The sequence below is a fragment of the Mytilus californianus genome, unplaced genomic scaffold (assembly GCF_021869535.1).
Source record: "Mytilus californianus isolate M0D057914Y unplaced genomic scaffold, xbMytCali1.0.p SCAF_8, whole genome shotgun sequence".
Classification (NCBI taxonomy): domain Eukaryota; kingdom Metazoa; phylum Mollusca; class Bivalvia; order Mytilida; family Mytilidae; genus Mytilus; species Mytilus californianus.
The window spans coordinates 45,636,888-45,648,786 of NW_026262734.1; positions in this window are offsets into that span (position 1 = coordinate 45,636,888).

Genomic DNA, 11,899 nt, shown 5'->3' on the forward strand with positions numbered 1-11,899 from the left:
ATCTTTCAAGTCATATGAAACGAGTTTCTTGAAATTATGATATTGAAATTATTGAATCAATGCATGCATATATACTAAAGTAAGTCTTTTTTATATACATTACGAAACCATAACGTATTATCAACAAACAAGAATGTGTCCATAGTACACTGATGGCCCACTCGCACTATCATTTTCTATGTTCAGTGGACCGTTAAATTGTGGTCAAAACTTTAATTTGGATTTAAAATTAGAAAGAACATATCATAGGTAACATGTGTACTAAGTTTCAAGTTGCTTAGACCTCAACTTTATTAAAAACTACCTTGACCAAAAACTTTAACCTGAAGCAGGACAGACAGACGAACGAACGAACGGACGCAAAGACCGGAACACATAATGCCCCTAGGTGGGGCATCACAAAAATGTTTCCATAGTACACTGATGCCCCAGTCTCACTATCATTTTCTATGTTCAGGGGACCGTGAAATTGGGGTCAAACTCTAATTTGGCTTTAAAATTAGAAAGATCATATTATATGGAACATGTGTACAAAGTTTCAAATTGATTAGACTTCAACTTCATAAAAAACTACCTTGACCAAAATCTTTAACCTGAAGCGGGCACTATCATTTTCTATGTTCAGTGGACCGTGAAATTGGCGTCAAAACTCTAATTTGGCATTAAAATTAGAAAGATCATATCACAGGGAACATGTGTAATATGTTTCAAGTTGATTGGACTTCAACTTCATCAAAAACTACCTTGACCAAAAACTTTAACCTGAAGCGGGACAGACGGACGAACGGACGGACCAAAAAACATAATGCCCCGAAGTGGGCCATACAAATATTCCATTCAGTGATTGTTTCTGTCAAGCTTATTACCTTTCGAGTTTCTTGCAGAAGTTAACCGGATCGTGACATGGATAAGAAATAAAAAAAGAACACGTAGAAAAAGTGACAAATAAGTTAATTGATAGAGCCATGACATTTGTTTTTATATTTTCCATGCTTTCCCATTTGTTAATTAAACTTTGTCTTGACAGTTGTTAAATGATTTGTTCTATTAACTTTTTTCTGTTATCACTATTTACCTTTCAGAGCACGTTTGTTTACATTCTTTCATCACGGTTTATCCCTCGCATTTGCGCTGTGCGATGGCCGAAGTAACAACGAGAGGGGTCGTGGTTAAGGTCAATGCACACAGAAAAATATCAGGGAATTAGTGTCTGGGAAGGCCATAATTCAATATCGGTACATTTATGAAGATTTTGATAATATAAGGATTTTTATTTAAAAGAAAGTTCACGTTCACTTTAGTAAAACTTAGCCATTGAAGTATATAAAACATATTCAACTTTCCTCTTTAAATTGGAAGTTTCATATGACATTTAATAAAAAAGTTTAGCAAAAATACTGAATCAGAAAAGAGGAAGTCCTCAAAACTTAAAAAAATAAACGCTACATGTATCAATCACGGAACAATTGGAAAACAACTGCCAAATTTTCTCGCTACAGCAAAATAAAAGAAAATACAAAAACAAGAGTAAAAAACAAAATAGAAACGATACTGAACCCTTTGTGACCGAATAGCACCTTAGGACCAATTTGCACTAGGAATGTCCAAAGTTAAATAGTAAAACACCTGATAACGGGATGCATAAAAGCCGAGGCACCTGAAAAGGCATATGACCAAAAGAAACATAATAACACAATGGCAAATAACGAGGAAACTAAAGTAAAATAGAACAAAACATAACTTCAGCACCGAGAATCTACAACTCAAGACCATCTTGTAGTTTTTGTGAAGTAGACACGTACAATTTATCTATTAGGTCGTGGTACTATCAAATGATCTTTTTGAGAAAAAGGACAATACGCTCTTTGACAAAGCTTGGCTCATTAATTTCTTCCTCAGACTTTGATGACGTTTTACAAAATCTAAGTAGCAGCTGCAAGCTATTGAACATCGTATGAGTTGAAAAATTTATACTCCATTAGGTGGGTGAGTTATGGATATTGCTGCTAAGGTGAGGAAAAAACATAACAATAAAACGACATTTATTTGTTCTTGGAGGAAAATCAACAATGAAACGAATGATACATAATAATTGTCTATATGACAAGGAAACTATACGATTTGGAGACCGAACCTTGCCACCATAGGTCTTTGTCAATGATTTTGATGTGCTCTTTTTGAAAACGAATGTTGAATGTTAAAAACGAATGTTGAATGTTGAAAACGAATTTTAAATGTTGAAAATCGAATATTGAAAACGAATGTTGAATGTATAAAACGAATGTTGAATGTTGAAAACGAATGCTGAATGTTAAAAACGAATGTTGAATGTTGAAAACGAATTTTGAATGTTGTAAATCAAATGTTGAAAACGAATATTGAATGTTGAAAACGAATGTTGAATGTTGAAAACGAATGTTGAATGTTGAAAATCGAATGTTGAAAACGAATGTTGAATGTTGAAAACGAATGTTGAATGTTGAAAATCGAATGTTGAAAAGTTGAATGTTGAAAATCGAATATTGAAAACGAATGTTGAATGTTGAATATAAAATATTGAAAACGAATATTGAATGTTAAAAACGAATATTGAAAAAAAAAAAATTGAAAAAAAAAAGTTTTACAAAAAAATTTTGAATGTTGAATGTTGAAAACAAATGTTGAATGTTCAAAACAAATGTTGAATGTTGGAAATCGAATGTAGTAAACGAATGTTAAATGTTGAAAACGAATGTTGAATGTTGAAAATCGAATGTTGAAAACAAATGTTGAATGTTGAAAACGAATGTTGAATGTTGAAAACGAATGATAAATATTGAAAATCGAATGTTGAAAACGAATGTTGAATGTTGAAAACGAATGTTGAATGTTGAAAATCGAATGTTGAAAACAAATGTTGAATGTTGAAAACGAATTTTGAATGTTGAAAACAAATGTTGAATGTTGAAAATTGAATGTTGAAAACGAATGTTGAATGTTGAAATCGAATGTTGAATGTTGAAAACGAATGTTGAATGTTGAAAATCGAATGTTGAAAACAAATGTTGAATGTTGAAAATCGAATGTTGAAAACAAATGTTGAATGTTGAAAACGAATGTTGAATGTTGAAAACGAATGTTGAATGTTGAAAATCGAATGGTGAAAACAATTGTTAAATGTTGAAAACGAATGTTGAATTTTGAAAACGAATGTTGAATGTTGAAAACGAATGTTGAATGTTGAAAATCAAATGTTGAAAACGAATGTTGAATGTTGAAAACGATTGTTGAATGTTGAAAATCGAATGTTGAAAACAATTGTTAAATGTTGAAAACGAATGTTGAATGTTGAAAACGAATGTTGAATGTTGAAAACGAATGTTGAATGTTGAAAATCGAATGTTGAAAACGAATGTTGAATGTTGAAAATCGAATGTTGAAAACGAATGTTGAATGTTGAAAACGAATGTTGAATGTTGAAAACGAATGTTGAATGTTGAAAATCGAATGTTGAAAACTTGAATGTTGAAAATCGAATATTGAAAACGAATGTTGAATGTTGAATATAAAATATTGAAAAGGAATATTGAATGTTGAAAACGAATGTTGAAAAAAAAAAAATTGAAAATGTTGAAAACAAATGTTGAATGTTGAAAACGAATGTTGAATGTTGGAAATCGAATGTTGAAAACAAATGTTGAATGTTGAAAACGAATGTTGAATGTTGAAAACAAATGTTGTATGTTAAAAACGAATGTTGAATGTTGAAAACGAATGATATATGTTGAAAATCGAATGTTGAAAACGAATGCTGAATGTTGAAAACGAATGTTGAATGTTGAAAACGAATGTTGAATGTTGAAAATCGAATGTTGAAAACAAATGTTGAATGTTGAAAACGAATTTTGAATGTTGAAAACAAATGTTGAATGTTGAAAATTGAATGTTGAAAACGAATGTTGAATGTTGAAATCGAATGTTGAATGTTGAAAACGAATGTTGAATGTTGAAAACGAATGTTGAATGTTGAAAATCGAATGTTGAAAATCGAATGTTGAAAACGAATGTTGAATGTTGAAAATCGAATGTTGAAAACAAATGTTGAATGTTGAAAACGAATGTTGAATGTTGAAAACGAATGTTGAATGTTGAAATTCGAATGTTGAAAACAATTGTTAAATGTTGAAAACGAATGTTGAATGTTGAAAACGAATGTTGAATGTTGAAAATCGAATGTTGAAAACGAATGTTAAATGTTGAAAACGATTGTTGAATGTTGAAAATCGAATGTTGAAAACAATTGTTAAATATTGAAAACGAATGTTGAATGTTGAAAACGAATGTTGAATGTTGAAAACGAATGTTGAATGTTGAAAATCGAATGTTGAAAACGAATGTTGAATGTTGAAAACGAATGTTGAATGTTAAAAACGAATGTTGAATGTTGAAAACGAATTTTGAATGTTGAAAATCGAATGTTGAAAACGAATATTGAATGTTGAAAACTAATGTTGAATGTTGAAAACGAATATTGAATGTTGAAAATCGCATGTTGAAAACGAATGTTGAATGTTGAAAGCGAATGTTGAATGTTGAAAAGTTGAATGTTGAAAATCGAATATTGAAAACAAATGTTGAATGTTGAATATAAAATATTGAAAACGAATATTGAATGTTGAAAACGAATGTTGAAAAAAAAAATTGAAAAAAAAAATTTTACAAAAAAATTTTGAATGTTGAATGTTGAAAACAAAGGTTGAATGTTGAAAACGAATGTTGAATGTTGGAAATCGAATGTTGAAAACGAATGTTGAATGTTGAAAACGAATGTTGAATGTTGAAAATCGAATGTTGAAAACAAATGTTGAATGTTAAAAACGAATGTTGAATGTTGAAAACGAATGATAAATGTTGAAAATCGAATGTTGAAAACGAATGATAAATGTTGAAAATCGAATGTTGAAAACGAATGCTGAATGTTGAAAACGAATGTTGAATGTTGAAAACGAATGTTGAATGTTGAAAATCGAATGTTGAAAACAAATGTTGAATGTTGAATACGAATTTTGAATGTTGAAATTGAATGTTTAATGTTGAAAATCGAATGTTGAAAACGAATGTTCAATGTTGAAAACGAATGTTCAATGTTGAAAATCGAATGTTGAAAACGAATTTTGAATGTTGAAATTGAATGTTCAATGTTGAAAATCGAATGTTGAAAACAAATGTTGAATGTTAAAAACGAATGTTGGAAAAAAAATAAAATGTAAACAAAAGTTATGAATGTTGAACATTAAAACTCTGTTTTGTAAACTGCACACTTTGAAGGTGTTAGAAGTAACAATTTTAAATAGAATAACAATTAGGTAGTGTATTATTACCCTGACTGTCTTTTAATATTTGTTTAATAAGAGCAAAATTGCATGAACTATCATTGACATGATAATTTTTTGTTGATGAGCATTTTCATAAAGTGTTAAAACTGTTGTCAACACTTAGGTTCGTAAACCATCAGGCATAGATTGGAACTTTTGTTTTTCAATGCTCTTCCAACTCGTCATTCATTTGGCCTTCCAACCATTTCGAGCACCGCTAATGAGTCTCATGTTCTAAATATTTTTAGTTCACGTTACAAAGATAACCCATAAAGATTGGAATTCCATAATGTTCAGTTGATTGCTTAATTGGCCAAACGCAAAATATGAATTGCCATCACCTCAAATCCGTCGTCAGGTGTCGGTCCGTTAGTTAAGTCTTCTAAGAACCACTTAACTAACTGAAACCAAACTTACCAGATATGTTCCTTACACGATCTTTTCCGATGGATATTACTTTGTTACCGATTCGTAAATAGACATGGTCGTGTTGGCCTTTCCTTTTTTTTTTTTGGATAGGTTGAACTAATTAAAGCCAACCTTAATAAATATGTTCCCGTGAAATTGCTTAACATTATTGGGGTAGGTCGGAAATTCCAAGTGGTCACCAGCGGAAGACAAAGTTTATTCATACAAAATGGAAATTGCATTTAACTATTCTTCCCAAAAATCGATGCAAATAAATGAAAACAAACCTTGTATCAATGTTCCTTAAAAGGCACTTACCAAGTGGTTTTACCTTTGTTGTGATGAAAAATCTGATATAGGTTCAAGGAACCAAAAAAGGATCTAATTGGTCTGAATTTGACAAATCTTCTCTACAACAATAGAACCACAACACCAATTGAAACAAAACTAGCTGAACCTTGAATCCTTGTGGATTTCACAAGATTTACTTCAAATATAACACCAGGTCAGCAGACCAATTCCGATTCATATTTCAAAAATTGATATTTATAGTTGATATAGAAAGAGTATAAGGTTGAGCAAAACAAATTGATATTTGGTGCAATTAGAAACAAATACAATATTGATATCCTGTACAAATATTCTGGTGTTTTACAGTTGAGGCTAAGGCAGATAGGGATAATGTTGTCCTATATATGTTGTCCGTTCGGTATAGATTCAGGTTTTGACGCCTATAAAACGTATATTCAAACAAAATTTTAACAGATATTGACCAAAGAAATGGAGGGGGTATAAAATCCTAATTAATTTTGATTTATCAAATAACGTCCATTAATTTTTTCCAAAACTGGTGGGGACATTTCTATTTAAACAAATTGCCTTTGCCATTTTTGATATTTCTTACTCCCATGTTTTACATTTTTCAGATCCAAGTTAACATTCCTCAATTTCAAATTGCATTTCTCAGTTCTCATTTGTCATTCATGACTTCCAATGTGACATCTCTGAGTTCCAACTTGGAACTGAGAAATGGCAAGCTGGAACTTAGACATGTCAACTTGACACTGAGATAAGTCACATTTAGAAATTTCATAAATGAGGAGAGAGAAACGGATTATGGACAGGACAAATAGAAAATAACTGTTATACATTGACGGCTTTTATTGATTTTTAATTTTTCCAACATCTATATGCAAAATACATTACTACAAGTGATAAAAGCGAAATATTTTTGTACAAAAGTATATACAATATATAATATTATCCTATTTATTTATTAATGAATAAAATATACAATTTTGATTGGTGCGACGTTTTATCCATTGTTTAGACAAATTCAGGGGCCCAATTATTACCCTCCTCCTACCGGACCACCTCTTTTCATAGCCAGATTAATAATTTCGTGCCAGCAAAAATTCAGAACTACAGATATGTAAACAGATATAAGACTTTAAAAACATGGTTCATCATTTAGAGCAAATAAAAGAAAATAAGCCAAATATAATTCTTTATTTGGGCAATGTACATCTATTCGCTAAGAGGTTGGCCACTGTCCCCAAAACATATTTTCATAGTGGGGTTATTTTCAAAACTATGTAAATTTACTGTGTCATACATGTGTTGTAGATTCATATGACTCTGTACATTATGGTTTGAACCATTCTTTCCAAATATTCCGTTGATGTAGTTAAGTAATGAATGTCTATAAATGGCTAAAGCTGGTATTTCGGTAGATTTGGGCAATTTTAGAATCACACAAAAATTGAATGAAATGGACATTCTTATCCAAACCAAAAGTATGTCTGAAGAAAGGCTATCGTTTGACCTACACATACAAATTATTTTCCTTCGGTTCTGGTGCTAAAAAAAGTTTAAAGCAAATTTTGCAACAGTTTATCCACATCTTCTTAAACAGCAATTTTTAACATTGAAACAATTTTAGTTTTTATGATTAAAGGGACAATGGTTGCAAAATACATCGCGTATATTATTCAGTCTCTTCATTATTGAAATTCTAAAGGTTTTTTCAACTTTCTGATTTTTACCCCATGATTTAAATTTCATGGGAAACAGTTTTATTTTTAAAAAGACTGAAATAATACTTTTTATGTTTTAGTCATTGACATTCAGTGCAAATTATTTCCAGGAATTGTACTAGATCGTGTCTACTATTAATGACGTTGTTGTATAACATGTACAGCCAAAGATAAACTCATCAGAGATACTAGGATGAAAATGTTACACGCCAGACGCACCTATCGTCTGCAAAAGTCTCATCAGTGACGCTCGAGTCAAAAAAGTAAAAAGGCAAAATATAGTACGAAATTGAAGAGTGTTCAGGACCAAAATTCTGAAAGGTTTTACCAAAAACAGTTAAGGTAGTCTATTCCTGGGGTAGAAAATTCTTAGTATTTCGTAAAATTCAAAGTTTTAAAAAACAGTTACTTTATTTGTTTACCGTTGTTTTGCTTGTACTTTTCTCTTGTTGGCTGTTATAACATGTTATAGAGGTAACGTCAAGGAAGAGTAAAATTTTATGTCGATGATTCTAGTAAAAATTTTGCATACAACAGCATTATGTTCAAATTAACCTAATAAATACTTCATTTAACTCATATACTTTCTAAACTATCATGTAATGAATATCCTTAAAACAGTTCAAAATTGGTAGAACGTACGTAAAATCTATCAAGAACTTTGTCTAGATTATCTATCTCTACACCCAGGCCAGTCCATAGATTTGTTTTTAAATGAATAGATATGTTGTTGCCAGATGAATTTCCGTTTTACTGATTTTGAAATAAAAATAGGGTCATCGACCTCGTCGTTGGGTGTACATCAGTCAAAGTGGTGTTTTTGTTGAAAAAAGTACCAAAAACTTCGACATAAGCTAACGACGTCGCTTTGTTAAGTCATAAAATATCGTTCATATACCAAAAACTAAGTTGGTCACCCTATGATATTTTATATCACTTAAGGTAGATGGGGTGTCTTAATTATAATCCATAGAATTTTTTAATAATTTGCCAAAATGTAGTTTATATCATGCTTTTTAAAAAATAATAATAAAAAGAATGGGTCACGGGGCTTATTTTCACGCTACAAGTTGTGAAAAATTGACAGATTTTGTATAGATCATGCATGGAAAACCCAATTTTCTGCCATAAAACGAAAACTACACCATAGAATTTTGAGATAAAATATGAGAAGATAGCTCTAATAGTATGCTTTCAGATAAGAAAAAGAAAAAATGGGGTCACGGGACCCGTTTTCTTGCTACATAATAAAATAGGTAAATTCCTAACACATTCTATTGTAAAAGTAACTGTATCTGAATTATCTGCCCTTACATTTGAGTTGCCTCCCCTTATGTGGCAAAGTTGAAAAAAGTAGAATCAAACAAAAGTATTTTTTGTAAAATACAACCATAGATATGATAAAATATGTCAATTTTTATATTGAAATGAAAATTCTTACACATGAATTACCTACTAATTGCACCTTTTATTAAAGATTTATAACGATTGTTTTCTGGTATTTCAAAATCCAAGATGGAGGAAGACACCCTATCTACCTTAAACGGAATGTTCTGTATTTCAAACAGATCAGTTTTACGAAAAATCTATGGATTGGTTTTAGAGGTTTATCTATCATCACAGATCGTATGTGCTTTCTTTACAAATGTACATCTGTTGAGAAATTTAATTAAACAAATTATAGAGATAAATGCATTATTGTTTCAATTTTTAGTTCAAGTTAATCACAACGTAGTTGTATACCATATCATATAAAAATGTGACACGACCAATGCACTGTAGCTTGATCCTTAAAGTGTCATTCCTGCTATTTCTATTTTCGGATTTTGTACTCTCTTTTAAGTACCTTTTGTTATTTCGTGCGACTGATGATATTTAAAAATAATAGTTTACATATAACTCCGGCACATATGAATGTGCTTGTTCCATGTTAGAAACCTCATTAGTTTGTTTCAAAGTTTGAATAAATGTTTTGTTATTTTTTTATCATTTGTCATTTGGTAATGATGACAGATCAGTGGTATGTTTCTGCTTAATTCATTCACTACCATTTGCCGATTAAGATTTTTGGAAAACTGTTTATTAGAGTGAGTGACCCATATTCGCCGCATAATTCGTACATTCCCACTTACATCCGACCTACATTCGAATATTTGGAACTTTTTATGTAGGTTTCAGAATGTTAACTATATGAAAAAAATGTTTGATAAAGGAATCATCTTCAAAACATTGGTTAAATGTTCTAAAAACAAACGCAATTCAAGAGGAAATCACGTTGCTCATGTACCATGGGGGACACATTTTCGCCGCAATGTATGATATGACCATCCTCATTATCCTGGTATATCATAAAAACGAATGTTTGCAATAACATGAATTAGCTTGAGAGATCATTCTTATACGATTTTTCTCACAAATATTTACGTTAAGACTGCGTATGAATGCCATATAAATCTTACATAATTGCCAAAATCGTTTTAAAACACCTGCGTATTTCTTTATATGTGCGAACAACCTTGGAAATGGGGTAAAGAGGAAGATCAACAGTTCGAACATAACAAACAGCCTTTACCATCTTTTTAGGCAAGTATTGGGTAAAGGCACACAAATTTTACAGAAGAAATAGCAAAACGGAGAAAATGTGTCCCAGGCGAATATGCGCCACCCACTCTAACCTTTAGAGTTCTTTTTACTTTTAAGTGTAGTTGACTTGCTTTCTCATTGAAGCATACGAATCCTCTCCTTTTATTCACATGTTTGAACGTGACCAAAACTCATAGAAAATTAATAGGCAAATGATCACGAGAGTTTCTTTTCCTATGGAGAAAAATATGTGTAAAAGTTTAAATTAACAGCTTATTTGAACTCAAATGAACAAACGTATTATTAATCATTAGAATTTAAAACATTGAGTTCTAATTATTCCATATCATATTTGAACTAGATTTAAGTAAACAAGAGTCAAATGAGCACTGTACCATCATAGCTCATAAATATGTGATACCAATTTCCGCGCATACGACACGTGTTTCTCGATGATAAACCTTTGTCTACATATGCCTTTGTATAAGAATTTTACAAGTTTTTCTTTTTCTTTTTCCAAAGGGGGTTCAGGTTTTGAAAGTAGTGAGCTTTGCAATATGAAACTCGATTTGATCTTTTTTATTGGAAAACTATCAACTAGAAGATATTTTTAATAAAATTATCTTATTATATTTCAATAGTCTGAAACAGCTTCCATTTTCATTTGATTATTTCCAAATGATCAAATTCTGGATCTGGCAAGTTAAGAAAGACACAAATTCTAACTAGCAACTATAAGAACGTTGATTTTTAAAAAAGAAATGCCACATGATAGTTATCATGCTGTGTACTGTACTCCTTAGATCTATTTCACTACTTGCATATCAGTTTTACACATTTTAACACTTGTTATAAGCTGTAAACTGTTTCCAAATGTTGCTAAGATCCCTTGATTTCTTAACCAAATTAAACTTAAGAGGCTTTAACAGAATTCTGATAAAGTCAAACTATGTGTTTCAGAAACAATCATCTTATCAGGATTATGTTTAGAACAATATCCCCAAAGAGACCAGCTTAGATGCTACAGACATATAGCAATTTTGTTTAGAAGGCCATTGATACAAGATGCTACTAACTTATCAGAATTCTGTTAAGAAGGCTATTGTTATGAGATGCGACAGTCTTATCAGAATTCTGCTAAGAAGACTATTGCTTTGAGATGCGACAGTCTTATCAGAATTCTGTTAAGTAGGTTATTGCTATCAGATGTGAGTCTTATCAGAATTCCGTTAAGGGTTTCATTGGTACTATATTCGATTCTTACCAGAATTCTGTTAAGAGGGCTATTGTTATGAGATGCGACTGTCTTATCAGAATTCTGTTAAGAAGGCTATTGTTATCAGATGTAAGTTTTATCAGAATTCCGTTAAGGGTTTCATTGGTACTATATTCGATTCTTACCAGAATTCTGTTAAGAGGGCTATTGTTATGAGATGCGACTGTCTTATCAGAATTCTGTTAAGAAGGCTATTGTTATCAGATGTAAGTTTTATCAGAATTCCGTTAAGGGTTTCATTG